This window comes from Eubalaena glacialis, chromosome 16 (assembly GCF_028564815.1).
Source record: "Eubalaena glacialis isolate mEubGla1 chromosome 16, mEubGla1.1.hap2.+ XY, whole genome shotgun sequence".
Lineage (NCBI taxonomy): Eukaryota > Metazoa > Chordata > Mammalia > Artiodactyla > Balaenidae > Eubalaena > Eubalaena glacialis.
Genome location: NC_083731.1, coordinates 67,488,906 through 67,505,629, shown reverse-complemented (window position 1 = coordinate 67,505,629; position 16,724 = coordinate 67,488,906).

Genomic DNA, 16,724 nt, shown 5'->3' with positions numbered 1-16,724 from the left:
ATCCTAGTTGCTGAATCAAATAGACCCCTTTAGGTTCTCACTGCTTGGACTTGGCACCGTACTTAACCATCCCTTATTGAAATTTGCTCTAAAACTCTCCAAAGACACCATTCTCATCTGATTCTCCTTCTTTCACTCTTACCATTCCTTCTTTGTCTCTTTGACTGGCACCTCCCACGAGGCCTGGCCATTCCCACTGACCTGCTGAAAAACGTCTCCTTATCTTTCAAGACTTGGCTCCAAGTTCGATACCACTGTGACGTCTTTGTGACGTCACTCACTCAGGTCACCTACCTGCCTCCCCACAGGTGGATTTGCATGGTGGTTAATAAAACTCAAGCATCAGGGCACTTCATTCGCAAAGGCCCTGGGCCTCATGCGTTCATGAGGTCATAGATCTTTGTAAAATTTGCAGATATAATCTATTTTAACTGTAATGAGTTAAGTCCACTGTCTCTTTCCCACTCTGACTGCACCTACCCCAATTTACATATGTCTCCTCATGTTGGGTAGCTTGGAAAGGCTGAGGACATTTGGGGGATCCAGTCTGGAGAGAGTTGAGCTAGAGAGACATTTATTTGGATTTAATCAGGTGTATTTATGTGGTTCATAAACACTTCCATGTATAGTTAAGTGACACTAGCTGTGCCAGTGTAGGAATGGCTTCCAGGAATACTCCTTCTCACAGGGCTGACTCACCCTGTTACTCACTCTGTAACATGACACTCAGAAGCGAGGCCAGAGGCTGCACCATAACAAGAGCAGCCTGCCATGCTGGGCACAGACCATGAGGGCAGTTAAGTGAAACGAGATGTACCAAACTGTCTTCCAGTCTTTCAATATATAAAATTGTTAAGTGAGTGATTCAGCCTTTAATCACACCTAGTCAAAAAGATCAATAATGAAAAATAAATTTCACTGGACTAAGTTACAGGAAAGACTGAATTACACTTCTGTCTTTCTATGCAAAAAAATTGTAAAAAATCACTGCCATATGAAGAGGAGATCAAAGATTATATGGTCAAAAAATACAGGGAAAAAAGTAATAGAAGTTTGCTATGGAGTTAGTTAATAAAAATACTATGTCTTTTTTCCCACCTGGATTTTATGATGTTTGTGTTATTTGTCTGATTTTTAAAATTTAAATTTGTTGGACTTTTTTCTCACTCTAAATACATAAAATTTCTCTTTTATACTTCAATTTATATTTGTAAGTTGGTATTTTTTTTCTTAGAGAGAGCCCTGCAAATCACATAAACTTTAGGCTTTATAAGCCTGGCTGCCCCCGGCCTCCCCTGCAGACCTAGGTAGCAGCCCCAGGTCTTCATCTGGTAGCTCCATTGTTTACACCAGATACAAATACTTAGTGCAGGCTTAATAAATGTTTGTTGAAAAACATATCATCTAAAAACCTTAGGATGCTACACTCAGAGGGTGAGAACTAAGGGTGTCAGAGCATCCTAGAAAACCAACCCCAATTTAGATGGGCCACTGCCAACCCTTATGCTCCTCTGCTCATATAGTGCTTCTAAATACCGCGTCTCATTTCATCTTTACAATGTCCCCATTCCTGATGAGTGGGAGACAGAATAAAGGAGAAAGATGCAGGAATTCCTCTAATTACTCTAGGTGACTCAGAGTATAGATGCAGCAAAATGAAGAAGAAATTAAAGAAGAATAATGAAAAGTATCTGCCTAGGACCCCTTGAAACACTGAGCTCCCCAAATTCCCTTTTCTGCAGAGACCACCCAGGTGTTAAGAACATATAGTCAGGGCTCAAAACTCATCTTCAAACATCAATCCCTGTACTTTATTACTCTACTGTGTCTTGGAGGCCTTGCTATTTCAGGTGATGAACTCTACCCAAGACCTAAATCGTAGGTATTCAGCCAGTTGCTAAGTCTGCAGGACACACACCCAAGTTTGGCTTTTTCTATTTTCAAACTGCTTCTTGCCCCTGTTCTGGAGATACTCCCCTGTTCCGGAGTATATCTGTGGGACATCAGATACACTCTCCTTAGTTTGAAGCTAATGTTAATCCCTTTCTGTATCATTGATACCAATTTGCTCCATCTTCTGGGTTTTACGATTGGAACCCTGTGACCTAAACTCACCCCTGCCCTCCACCCCAGTTCAAGTTCTTTCTTTCTTTGATGACTAGTCTTTTCCCCTCTAGATTTTCATAACCATAGAGATGCAGTCCTTTTCTTTCAGCCTTTGTAGGTGTTCATCTGGCATCTTCATCATTGGGCCCTTAACCTCAGCATCGCCTCTCTCTACAGACATTACAAGCAAATTTCCTGGAAATAATTCACATTTGTCTGATAAATAGCTCCTGTGGTTTAATTCAGTTTATCCCACATCTTCTCATCCTGTCAGTACACATTTTTTTTTTTTTTTTTTTTTTTTTTATTTATTTATTTATGGCTGTGTTGGGTCTTCGTTTCTGTGCAAGGACTTTCTCCATTTGCGGCAAGCGGGGGCCACTCTTCATCGCGGTGCGCGGGCCTCTCACCATCGCGGCCTCTCCTGTTGCGGAGCACAGGCTCCAGACGCGCAGGCTCAGTAGTTGTGGCGCACGGGCCTAGTTGCTCTGCGGCATGTGGGATCCTCCCAGACCAGGGTTCGAACCCGTGTCCCCTGCATTGGCAGGCAGATTCTCAACCACTGCGCCACCAGGGAAGCCCCACTTTTTAATATATGTATAGAACTGCACTCCAGTTCCATGTCTACAAGTCACTCATCCACTCTACAGCTCCCCACTGATAGAGGGCAAGAGGACACTACCTCAGGATTCATAAATAAAGGGGATAGCCTGGATAATCCAGTTTAGGAAGTCAGTAAAAGTAAACACAAGACAATCAGGAAAAAGAAAAGAAAGAGAAGGACATGGAGAGACTAGCCACGAAGAAGATGGAACTCTCATTCCACGTTATAGATAAAATATAAAAGAAGATTTGGAAAACAAAATTGTGAGTGTCTTCTAGAGAAAATTGAAAAATAAGTCTAAAACTTGGAAGCATAGGACATATTTGAAACAAGAAACAAGATAAATAAAATGTAGAATTTTATGTCCCAGTGGCAGAGAAACGGCCTTCTCTGCCCAACTGAACTGAAGATGCAACTCCTGCGCCTTACGGGTCCACACTGAACACAGAGAAAAAGAAAACCCAGTCACCAAGACAGCAGGTATTGTAGGCAGATTACATTCTTAGCTTGTAAAAAAAATAATAATAATAATGAACTGCGTAGCTCTTCTTTATAGGCTGCGTTTTGAAATCTGATATTTAAAAGAATAACAGCAGATTAAAATAGGACTGCATTAGCACAAGAAATGTGTAAGGTTAAAAAGAGACACAATAAATTTATTTATGTGAGAATTCTTTGGCGGTAGCTTCAAAGCATATTCAAGTTTGAAGATACAGAAACAATATATTTCGAAGGTAATAAGAATATTTGCTTCTTGTTTTTGAATAAACTTGGTATGACTCCAAGAACCAGTTGTTCATAAATATAGGTTTTTCAGAATTATTAATTAAAAGCCAATTAACAATCATCTCATCCTGGATTTCTTTCCAGTTCCCTTGACAAATTCACTGTGGGTCTTTCTTGAAAGGGAAATATAACCAAGTTGTGTTCTGCCTGACGTTCTTCCACCATCACACAAGGAAGCAAACAGGTTTTTTTCTGCTAATGTTGGCATAAATTTGTGCTCAAAGAATAGAACATCCCAGGGGAGTGTCAAACCATGAGAAAAGGGTAGGTAGGAGATAAAAATCTGCATTACCTGATCTTGGCCAAATCTGGGGGAATGGCATTTTGCAAATACTGAGAGTGCCACCCTGCGCTTACACATTAAAAAACTTTTCCTACGCAATGTCCAGAATACTATGTACATCTTTAACAAATGAAGGTTCCTTTTAGGAAAAGGAGAGTCTCCAGGATTTTACCCCTCCCAAGTCATGTAAGTCTTGGAGTAGACGAAGGCCAGTGACAATATCCACTGTTCTTCATCCCCCTTTCTGCCTCCCTCTAGGGCCCCAAGTACTTCAAGGGACTGGACGCCATGTACTAAACAAACACATTGACTAGCACTGCTTTCTGTCATTTCATGAGGAAGCCTTCAGCAGTCATCTTAGCAGCAGAGAAACAGCAAGAAGAGTAAAATTAAAAGGTACATTTCTTTCTGTTGTATCCTAGATCATGCTGGGTCACCAGAGAGGATTTCCCAAATCCATTGTACAGCCTTGCATTGTAGATGAATATGCACATACCAGGGAGACATGTTAAACTTTTCTGGTTATTACAAAGAAATCCACCCCATTCTCTCCCACCCCCATGTCCACACCCCCCATGTCCACACACACACACACACACACCCCATGTACTCCCTACTTGGCATAATTCCCTGGCAGGGGAACATAGATTGTGTGATCTCTGATTGTGTCTTTTCTCAGGAGGAGATCCAACCATTCAAAAAGAGTTGTGTTTCCTGGGGATGCACTGAATAGCATCTCTGTTTTCTCAGGAAGCTGTTTATGTACTCACTTTGTGTTTCACCAGCCACACCTCCAACTAACTCAAGCAAAGAAGTACTGTAAAGAGTTCACATTTGAATTGTTTTGGACAATTTTCTGGCAAGAATTGAAGTGTTCCAAGCTAGGGGCTACTTTTCACACAAGAAGAGTAGGCATCACTTGGCTGACAGGTCTTTCAGCAAGCTCACCTCTCACTTCTCTAGCTGCAGGGAAGGTTACCATAGCTAAGAGCTAAATTCCAGCTGAGTGCAGCAACCAGGGCCACCTTGACCTACGAGAGTTAGTTAACACAGGTTCCAAGGGGAATCTGTGCATCTTAGGAACTGTTTCATCGAAGAATTGGAGCCTGATTTCTGGAATCAAAGGGAGATGTCTAATATTCTAAGAAGTTGAAGTAGTTCTGATAGTCTTAAAAAATTGATGTTATAACAATTCAATATTTCAGTGAAACTTCATTTATATGGGCAAGAGCCGAGACTGAGATCACTGTGACATTTATAAGCATTGCCATAAATATGTCCTTTCCATAAATCTGGGCTTTATGACTGCTTGACTAATAGAATTCAGAGGTAAAGACACTATTCTAGTTTTCATACACTGGTCTTAAAGACACTGGGTTTTCATTTCCTCTCTCTTGGGATTCTCACATTTGAGAACCAACCACCATGCTATCAGGAAGTCCAAGCAGCACATGAACCTGGTCAAGCTACCCCAACTGACCCACAACTGAGCAAACGAGTTGTCCCTGCTGAGCCCTGACAGATTGCAGATTCATGATCAAAATAAATTATTGCTGTTTTAAGCGAGTGAATTTTAGAGTGGATTATTAAGCAGCAGTATGTAACTGATACCATCAACTGGCCACAGGCTATAGGTGGCAATCTGAGGGTTAAAAGTAATTTCTCCCTAATTCAATATCAATTTCAAAATCTAAGAAAGCAGATTTAGTTTAAGAGATGGGGTATTTTGCAGCAAACATAAATTTGATGTTGGTGTTTTGCAACAAGCTGTATTAAATCAATATTCTGCATGTTTAAAATTGAAAACAGTAACATTAATAACAAAAGCATAGCACTATTGGCCAATTCAAATGATAATATTATTCTTAATGTGGGAGTGTTATCATTGTTACCTTTGACATTTTTGCCTTCAATTTTGTGTTGCTCTGTGATGGACTATTTTAATGTTTTGATTTTTCTAGAACATTAGATTACATGGAGAGGATTGTGATTATATAACCATAAAGATGTTCAGCATGGGACAGAATACATCAACACAAAACCTTATGGAATTTAAAGTAAATGAAACACTAGAGGACCAGATGAATTTACTACAATACATCTCAAGTACTTACAATAAAGATATATTCACTTATTTATCCATTCACTCGACAAACACATGATGAGATTTAACCATGTAGCAAACATCTGCTAGTGGTTAGACATAAAGATGAATGAGAAGGCATAGTGAATAACAATGAACACCAATGATTCTCTTCTGAAAACCTTGCTCCTTTTTCAACTCCTTTGGCTTCAAACACCTCCCACTCTTGTCTGCAAAACTGAGGCTTATGGATCACAAAACTAAGTTAAAGTCTGTCAGTTTGGTTAAAGATGTTAAGCTCTTTGCTCTGAGTCATGCAGACAATCAATAGCATGGGTGGCTGTATTCCACATATCACCCTGGCCAGTGGATTGGTTTGGGGGTGAGCATTGCCAACCAGAGCAGAACTAATGATGTGGGTTTTCTGGTGAAGCAAAGGAAGCCCTTTCTTGACCCCAGACATGAATGGGAAAACATATATTACAGTTTGCTGGGGTATTAATCACAATGTTGGGGGAACAAGCCAAAGAAATCTGCATTTTTGACAAGCTCACCCAGAAAGTTTACAAATCACAATACCAGACAGAGAGCAAGAACCTATACTCATATCAGACACAGTCCAGATTCTGGAGAAAATACAGGTGTTTTAGTCAAGAATCATGATCATTTTCAGTGAAGAAAGAAGATGGCAACAGAAAGTGCATGGCTTGAAGCCAGTGAGGAAGAACGTGGGGCTCACAGAGGAAAAATACTTCTCCCTTCCAGGCACTGAGTTTCAGGGGGAGCCTCAGGAGCACAGGGAGGGGCTGCAGAGTCAAATGGAGACCACCCTGGGCGCAGCAGGACCCATCCAATGTGGGTGTGTGAAACACTAATTGGAAAAGAAGGAAAGAAGGGTGGGTAAGACATGGTCCCTGACCTCCAGAGTCGACCAACTTCTAACCCCATGACCACAGTCAGTGGGGACACCAGGAAGACACTGCCTGCCCTGCTGAGGGGGATCAGGAAGGGCTCTGAGAACACAGCCTTGGAACCCAGTTCTAAAGAACCAGTAGACTTTTGTTCTTGGGTTGTTTGTGCTGTTTGTTTTATTTTGTTTTCATATTTTACCACGTTCCAAAAAGGATTTAAAGCAATTTTGAACTGGGATGTTCCCAGCTGAGAAGTGCTTTGAGGGCAGAGAAAACAGCAGGAAGTAAAGGCACAGAATAATGATAAATGAACACAGCCAGAGCAGGGAGGAGAAAGGAGTGGAGTTGGGTGATCAGACCGACCGGTTGCAATGGTGCCAACAGAAGGTGACTCGTGCGGTGAACCGTGATGAGGACCTGGACCAAGGCAGGACCAGTGGACGTGGAAAAAGGGGACCTATGTGGAGATATTTTCAAAAGCAAAATCTGCAATACTGACCACAAACGGAATGTAGTGGGTTAAAGAAAAAGGGAATGGTTGGGAATAACGCTGAAGTTTCTAGTTTGGCTCAGGCTGAGACATACGGGATAAGTGTCAGGCAAAGAGACCCCTGTGCAGGGATGAAGCAGTCAGTTCAAACCCAGTCTGTTTTGGAATTTTTAAAATACAGATTATGGGCAAAATAGGTGAAAGGGATCAAATGTACAAACTTCCAGTTACAAAATAAGTAAGTCATGGGAATGCAATGTACAGCATGGTGACCGTAGTTAATAATATTGCATTGCGTACCTGAAAGTTACTGAGAGAGTAGGTCTTAAAAGTTTTCATCACAAGAAAAAAATTTATAACTATGTATGGTGATGGATATTAACTAGACTTATTGTGCAATGTATATAAATATTGAATCATATACGTTGTATACCTGAAACTAATATAAAGTTATATGTCAATTATATTCAGTGAAACTTTTAATTCAGGAAAAAATTCCAGAAAAGAAGTGTTTTAAATATATTAGGATAGGTCAAATTATTAAATAAAGTGTTTTGATATCAAAAGATCAAGAACAAAATTGCTTCAAAGAAACAGCAACAACAAATAGGTGATCTACAAAAATCCACCATGATTACCTCACTCAAGGAGAGTAGTTTTGACCAAATGATGTGAAAGCAAGCTATTCTGCTAGAGCTATTTAATATATTGGGTGCTACTTTTAGCTGTAACTGCAAATAAAGGGGAAGAGATGATCCTACTATCATAAAAAATGTTGGTGATTTATTTGTAATAAACACCAGTTATGCAGAAGTAAAGTAAGGCATAGTGCTAAGAGATCTATAAGAGAATTCCGAAGATAAGCAAAGGATAAAAATAGAGAAGATCAATGATAGATAGATAGATAGATAGATGATAGATAGATAGATAGATAGATAGATAGATAGATAGATAGATAGATGATAAATGATAGATTATGTAAGAGAAACATCTCTGGGAGAGCTACCTGTCAGAACTGGGGGCTTAAGCTCCAATCTCAAGGAGGGAACAGAACAAGAAGAATACAAGGGCTTCAAAAATAAGATGAAAATAGGATAGGAGCTCAATTTGCAACACACTTAAAAGCTAAGTATTGATTACACAGATACATCATTTTATCCTATGCTTCCTTGAGTTTTGATGTTGCAATTGTTTTGTTGTGTTTGTTGTTGCCTATCAGAAAATGCTCTGGAAAAGGACAGGGTACCAATAGGCTAGAGGACAGCAGTACCAGCCCTGCATTCTCATTCCAGAATTAGGCAGGGGAAGGGGAGAAGCCAGTGGGAAATAATGACCAGCGGAGCTGGTTACTAGAGGCCACAAGTCAGCCGAGGGGCCAGGAACTGGTCCAACCTGCAAGACACCTAGAGCTTTACCCAGTGAAAGGACTATTAATCCAGGCCTCTGCAGGTTAAGCCCTGGTCCTAAAATAAGGCACGAACAAACTGTGAGTACGCCTTAGCTTTACCACTGAGCACATAAACTGCTTCAGAGAAAACAGCAGCATTTTATACAAGAAACCTGGCAAGCCCGTAGCATCGACAGTGTGCTGAGAGTCAGTTGATGTTTGACCTCCCCGAGACTCAGCCTCTTTGAGTTTCCAGCCCCTCTGAACCTTGATCATGAGCACATCTCACTAAGGCCTCTGATAATGGAAACCTTTTCTCTGCTATGTTCCCCAGCCTACACTTGAACTTACTGGTAAAATTTCAGCGGACAATAGTGAGACTGTCAAGTCAAACAGTAACTCTTTTAGTGATTCCAGCAAGGTCTCTTGATTTACTTGGATGTCAAGAGTCCAGCGTTGGCAGAGAGGACACAGAGGAGGAAGGGCAATAATTGGGGCAAGACGTGTCATCAGAGAGAGATTCTCCTTTCTAGAAGGAAAGGGGCATCTGTGGGTGAGCGCCTTCCTGCTAAAGACATAATTAAGTCACAGGTGAAATCTGTAAGATTCAAATATTTCGCTGCGTTTGTCGATCGTACATCCAAAAATGTGAAGCCTAGAGCAGGGTCCTGAATGCATAAGTAAGAAGAAGAAATGCAGAAATGTTGAAAATAGCAGAATAATGGGAAATTATGAAGATGAGAAACATCCTAAGGGGAAAAGACACAAGACGGGTTTTCTGTGATCTCAGAGCTCTGACTCCGGATGACAGTGGCAACCCTGGAAGAGTAACCAAGTTGGGAAGAGTTGGGTGATGCCCTGGCCAAGTGGGTTTGATTCTTTCCCTCCCCATCTCTGTCAATCCCAAGCTTTCACCTGTAGTTAGTGAGACAGGCCGTGGAGATACTTAAAATATTTAATAAATAAGACGGCAAGGTCTGACAAACCGGAACAGATGTGGGCCAGAGCTTTGGCACAGATACTGGAGACTTTCTGCCTGGCTGGATCCTGGGGAGATACCAGAACTGGGCCCAGGCAGCCGGGGCATCAGAGCAGCTACTTAACAACCAAGACAAAACTACTTCAGTAGTTCACAAACCGGTACACACGCACTGTATGAACCAGTTGAATATCTGCCCTTTTTGGAGCCCTGATCTTGTTTCCATCCAAATCAAGTACCCTAATTTCATATAGCCCCAGATTTGGTTGTCTGTTTACTTATCTACCTCCTCGCTCTTGTAAAACCTTGAAAAGGGGGTCTTTTTTTCTCTGTGTTTTTGGTACACAGTGCTTTACCTCTATTTCAGGTGGGAGTGCTGGAATCCTGGAAGAAGTAGAATCTGAGAGGGGCTTGTGTGGGATAAAATTCAGGCATGCAGAGAGGGGAGAACTGGTTTTGCAAGCTGTGGAAATGCAACAAAAGAAGTGTCATAACTTGACCTTGGCAAGGTAATGACAGTGGGAATGGAGAGGACAGTTTCGATGTGAAAGACATTTATGGAGTATACTTAACAGCCCTTGCTAAATGATTGGAAGCACAAATAATGGGGGATCAGGATGAAAGATGATGGCAAAGCTTGATTCCAGGGAGAATGGTGTTGCCCTTAACAGCATGAGTAACTCAGAGAAGCCCCAGGTTGAGATCGGATTGGGAGGGGGAAAGAAGGGCCACAATAAGGACATTTGAATCTGATGGACTAGACAGAAAACCAAGGGGAGGGTTGTAAAAAACCGTCGCAAACATGGAATTAGAGCTTAGGAGAGACCTCAGGGACGGAGTTAGGGAATTAGCTCAGGCAGACTTAAATTTTACTGAACATAAAAAGACAAAGCTTAGTAGCTGCTCCTGATGCTTCCAGAAATGGGCTGGCATCCTGGCTGTGGCGCTCGCTTCCTCTTTTCCTGAGGCTCATTGGTCCTCCATGTCTCTCAGAGGAAGGTGAAGGATGAGTGTGGCTCCTGAGTCATCTAGCTGAGCTGTCATCATGCAAAGCTGATGTCCAAGAGCCCGGACAAGAGAGGAGGCAGCCTTGACCAGAGCTTTTCTCAACTGCCAAAGAATTATATTTATAACAGCTTTTGAATGGTGTATTTATAAATCGGTGGAAGTGGAGAGAATATTTTATGGAACATAAATTTATTCATGAGTAAAATATATTAGCCAGGCTAGGAAATGCTAGATCGTTCAGAGACGTTTTAGTCTGGCCCAAGAAACCCAATATCTCTAAGAAATTGGTTTTTTTCTGTAAGTACGCAAGACAATACGTATTGATCCCAAACTGACATTGTCATTGTTATTGATAATAATAGCACAGGACATTGTCATTGTTGTTGATAATAATAGCACAGATCTCAGCTCATCAGCTAGCATGTTCTGTGTTCTGCTCTTATTGGATTTACTTGTTAGTGAGTTTGTTTATCTTTGCTGAGTGTTAATGTACTATTTTCTCTTTCTGAAAGGATTTTTAATTGTTTAATCTTTTAAAACTAAATTATTGTACTACTTCTGGACCAAATATTTTGAAAAACTTAGAGTTCCAACAGCCCCATGCCCACAGAACAATGATTTTGATGTCTTAGCTTGTGTAAGAGCACTCCCACAAGTTAACCATTTCATTTCGCCGAAACAATCATACCACATTCAGTTGATGATATCCTTCTCTCCCAAATTTACTTGTACTTCAAATAAAACAGTAAATGAAAAGAAAACAGCCAAGTGTTTACGTTCTGGAGTCAGACTCCCTCTCTTTGAATCCTGGGGCCTTATAGTGGTTTCCTACAGCTGCTGTAACATATTACCACAAACTGGGTGGCTTAAGATGACAGAAATGTACTTTCTCACAGTTCTCGACACTTCAAGTTCCTAAATCAAGCTGTCCGCGGGGCCATACTCCCTCTAAAGGCTTTAGGGAAGAATCTTTCCTTGTCTCTTCCTAGTTTCTGGTGGCCCCAGACATCTCCAGGCCTGTGGCAGCATTTCTCCAATCCATGCCTCCATCTTCACATGGTTGTTTTCCCTCTGAGTCTGTGTGTCCATCTGTCTCTTATAAGGACACTCACATTACATGCAGGGCCCATCCTAATCCAGGATTACCTCATCTCAAGATCGTCCATTTGATTACATATAGGAAGACCCTTTTTCAAATAACGTCACTTGCGCAAGTACCAGGGGATAGGACTTGGATGTATCTTTTTGAGGGACAAAATTCAACCTACTACAGATCCCCATTACCAGCTGTGTGACCTTGGGCAACTTGCTTTTCCTCTCTGTGCCTTCGTTTCCTCGTATGTAAAGTGGAGATGGTAATAGTACCCAATAATTATGTAAACAAATAATATATGCAAACCACTTAGCACAGTGCTTGAAACATAAATATTGGCTATTATTATTTGCTTGGCATAATGCAAGAAACAAATAAAAAAACGAAGAAGAAACAAAAGACAAGATCAAGTTATGACACTGCTCTTTACCATGCACTAGACTTTATATTTCTGTAGTATGTATTTTACATTTTAAGTTTTATGCAATATCTATCTCACTTCAGCCTCACCCAGTCTTTGTGAAATAGAAAGAGATTTAAAGTATCATATTATACTACTTTACAGCACGGTGTGGTTATTTGCAGTAGTTAATAGCATCACTGTAACTTGAGCACTTGAAGATGGAATCCAGCACTCTTTCTATCTTAGCAATGTAGACAGGCAAGTTATTTCATATTTTTATGACAAATCATCCTTCCACATCCAACATTTTATCTAGGTATAAAAGAGGGATTGTGATAGAGATCTTGATTTGAAATATACCTATGATAATTAATATGGGAGAGAAACAAAAAAGATGAATTAGAAAAGAAGAAGAAAATATATTGATGAAGTGATGAAAAGGTGGTCTTTATTTAGAATGTCCTTTTCTTTCAAGTTTCATGTTTAATACTTTGGTATGTTTGGTCTGAAACAGGTTACCAGGAGGCAACCTCTTCAGGCAAATCACATCAAATCTGCTCCTCTAGCTCCCTGGGATCACAGTAAGTTGGAACCACTAGCAGATGTCCTTGGGGCACCTGTTCCTTACTCCACCCTCCTTTTAATCTTTCTCAGTGGCAGTTAACAGAGGTTCTAGCCCAACTTCTAACACTTCAGGGAACACAGGGGCAGAAACAGGCAATAAAAGAGCAGCAAGAAGAAACCACGTATTTAATCCTTTGCCGACAGTGGTGAGGACAAACCCACTTTATTTTCTTCAAAAGGTATTCCTTGATGGGGAAAAAATTAGATATATTGAAAGGAAAGCACATGAAGGAGGGATTCTGGTGTTTTCATCTAGATCACTCAGCCTTTTGTTCTTAGATCTCCCTGTGAGCTCTTGCTAGAAGCCAGAAAGTTGCTTCATAGAATAAAAAGAACAGAAATAAAAGAGTAAAGAGGGGGGTGGGATAATTAGATGGGAACACATTCTTATAAATTTTATTCTCGAAATATGGAGTGAGAATAATTACATAAGGAGACGAAATATGAGTAAATATGAGTATTATAACCTCCTTTGGAAATTGGACTCATACTGTTTAAAGTCATTTTAATAATCTTGTGATTTGTTCTATAATGTATTTTCCAAATTGCTCTAGAAAGCCTCAAGGCACACGTACAATGAGATCATTCAGCAAAGCTCTTTAAACAATTGATAATAGTAATAAAATGGAAACTGCCTGCATCTAATCCTAACCCACATTAAGATAATTTTTTTGTCCTTTTATGGCATTTGCCTTGAGGTGACTGACCTCTGGGTAACGATTAATTAAATCCCACAACTGGAATGAGGGACAAAATTCCAACAAGTACAATTAAATCCTGTTATAAAGCACCTTTTTAATTCACAGATTGGGTTACACCTGGGTCAGATTATGCCCTTACAGATTATGCCTTTCCATGAGAGTGTAAAACACATCTTTCACTCTATAACCTGAATGCTTATAACACAAGGTTATCTTTTGTCCAGGAGGACGATTAAATGACTGACTCAAAAATATTTTGCTTTTGTTTTCTTCATTTATCTTATGGTGTCTCTCAGCTCCTGGTCCCCATATGATGTCCATCTAATCCTACATTTAAAGCATTACCACATTGGACACAAAGATGCAATAATTAATTTCCCAAACTCAACTGCTTCTCATTTTTCCAATCTGTCTTCAATGAAGGAACTGAACAAAATGTGTCCCATGTGCTGGAGGAAAAGCTATTCCAGCTAAGCATTAGGAGATGGATGTTTCTTCCTGCCTTCAGTACTAGATTTTATTTAGTTATGTTATATTTCTGGAAACTGTATTTTTTAAAGATGTAATTCCCTGCTAATTGGAACTTGCAGTCTGCAGGGCATGTGTCTTCCAGGAGCTGGACTGAGAGACCCAAGCAGGAAACAACCAAATATCCATCAGATGGTAAATGCTGGTGCATTGAATTCCTGCTGTTCTCTATTATATTTCAACAGGAACCTTTCAATGGAACATAGTCCATTGGGATAACTCTGCCTTTTCTTCAGTCACCCTCAGGGCTTCAGGTCTCATTTCCTCTCTGCCAGGTTCAACCTGACCCCCCATTTCGTTGATCAGTTAGACCCCATTAACATCATCTGCCATGTGCAGAACATGCGCCTCAAGATCATGGCAAAATCAAAGACCTTCCTTGCCCAACTGGGACAGATACAAAGTCTAACTTAAATGCAAAGACATGACAGTGTGCAAATAATAAACAGAAATCACAGATACAGCTTATTAGGGCTTCAAACCAGTGCTGGCTGAGCCAACCAAAGTGAAGAGTTTAGAGAGGGGTTTTCTGAAAAGTCTACCAGGAGGCCGAAAGCTTGAGGACATGATTTAAATGTTAACATTTAAAGGCATGAAGAGAGCGGCTCAGTGAGAAGAGGGTATGCTAGGAGCAGGAAAGAATCTTCAGACTGACACGAGCCCAAGGAGGTGAGCTATTGTGGGCATACAAAACTTTGCTTGGCTGGAAAAGGGAATAATCCAAAACAGATAGCCTTTCCCACAGCCTCTCTGGAGAGTTGATAAGCAGATATCTCCTTGAAAGACTAACTGCTCTTGTGTTACATTTAGTGTAGCGTATTATAGATTCTCAGATGCCTCTTAGGACTCAAATGATAAAAACGATAGAAAATGTTTCCACATTGCTTATCTCTAAAGAACTATGAGTTGCTAATCGTCATATGGCTTATCTATTTTTTTCAAGAATCACAGAAGCAACTTGGTGTCCATGGAAGTTTGTAAGTAAGCAAGGAGCTACTACGGAGATGATTCTTGAAGGTCCCTACCATCAGCAAGAACATAGCAGGTCAGGAAAGAGCCACATTACAGCGTCCAAAGGTTAGACATTAGAAGAACCCTGCGTGCTATTACAAAACTTGAATTCGTGTTTCTGGGCATGAAACCTCCCTTCAGCCCTGGCACTGCTCACTCTAGAGTCAGAGCACAAATCCACTTCTTAGATTGAGCCCACAGAATTTTCCTGTAAATGCAGAGTGACAACCCTTCTTTATCATTTGCTGTTTAAAGTTGTCTCTTCCATAAACCACATTGTCAAATCCTGAGTGGAACTGAGAATTTCTTCTCCTTTGACAGCTGCCTTTTTCCCCACTAATGCTCCATTAAGGATGTCCCGGCTAGTGGAGAGGAGAGCCCGGGATCCCAAGGCCTTCGGAATCCTTTCTCAGGGTTCTGGTCCACTGACCTTACCTCGAAACCACAACGTTATCAGCAGCCCTAGGAGCTCAGGGCTCCCCATGAGGGCTTTGCCTCAGAGCTCCTTGCTTGTTCTCTAGGGCATAAAACAGATGCCTGCTGGCTTTCATCTCTGTCAGAGAATGTTCTCTTGACTCATCTTCACTCAGACTAAAAGCAGGAGAGCAGAGGCGCCACAAACAAGTGAATCTGCTTTTTCATCCACTTTCTCACTGACCCAACAAACAGTTCAGTCCTTACTCTGCACAGGACAGGATGCTAGGTTTTACTGGGAGTGGGGAGTAAAGGTGGCGGTCTCTAGGAGGACTGGGAGGCTGGTCACGTGCGTGGAGACCACGCAACTCCTCTGCTGCCTGCCCTGGTCTGGGAGTTCTTTGGTTCAAGCATGTGTAGAAAACCAGAGGGCTCAGTGTCCTCAGGGGCCAAAACCAAAGGACTGAGTGGGAGGGGAGTTTAAAGAAGTCAGTTATAAGCCACTTAATATATCACGTTCCAAACAGGCACCCTCCTCTCCTGACTTCAGACATAGCTTACTCATGATGGTGGGCTCTGAGCAGACCGCCTTAAGCCGGGTCCTCCCTGGGCAGGTCCACTGCCCCCAACCACACCTGTGCAGATACATTTCCTACCCAGACATTAGCAGAAACTGCTGAGTCAATGGATAAATGTTAAATAAATGGATAAGTAAATAAATACTAAATAAATGTATAAAATATTCCCATTCGCCCTTTGTTAGAGAGTGTGAAATAAGCAAAAAGGAGAAATCAGAAAGTAGAAAAGCAGAGATGATTGTGTTCGTTCTTGCTCTTTTCTTCTTTTTTCCAAAAAGAGGTAGGATGCACCGCTCTCTCTGTCTTCTTAGAAAAGTCAAAACTGAGTGGATACGTGATATGCCTTCTAAGGATGGTGCCAATTCAGGTGAGAACTCACATCTCCTCTGAAGCATTGATTTGTGAGAATTCCTCATCACCACCTTGAGAAAAGTTCTCTTTCCTTCTAAGCCCCCAGAGTAAAATAAGTTTTAGTTCTGGTTTCTGCAGAGCATCTGGTCCTAAGTACGAATGGCTATTGGAGTTTGGAGACCAGAAAGCAAGAGAAATTTTAAGGGTTCCCTTAAGGGACACAAAACTTACCCGTGTGCAAAATAAAACCACCAAATGTCCCCCCCACACACACGCACACACACATCCTCACACACCCACATACCCACACACACAGATGCTCAGTATCGGCAATGTTAGTACATTTTCTGAGGAGACAGAAATGGCTGAATCTAATAGAATTCA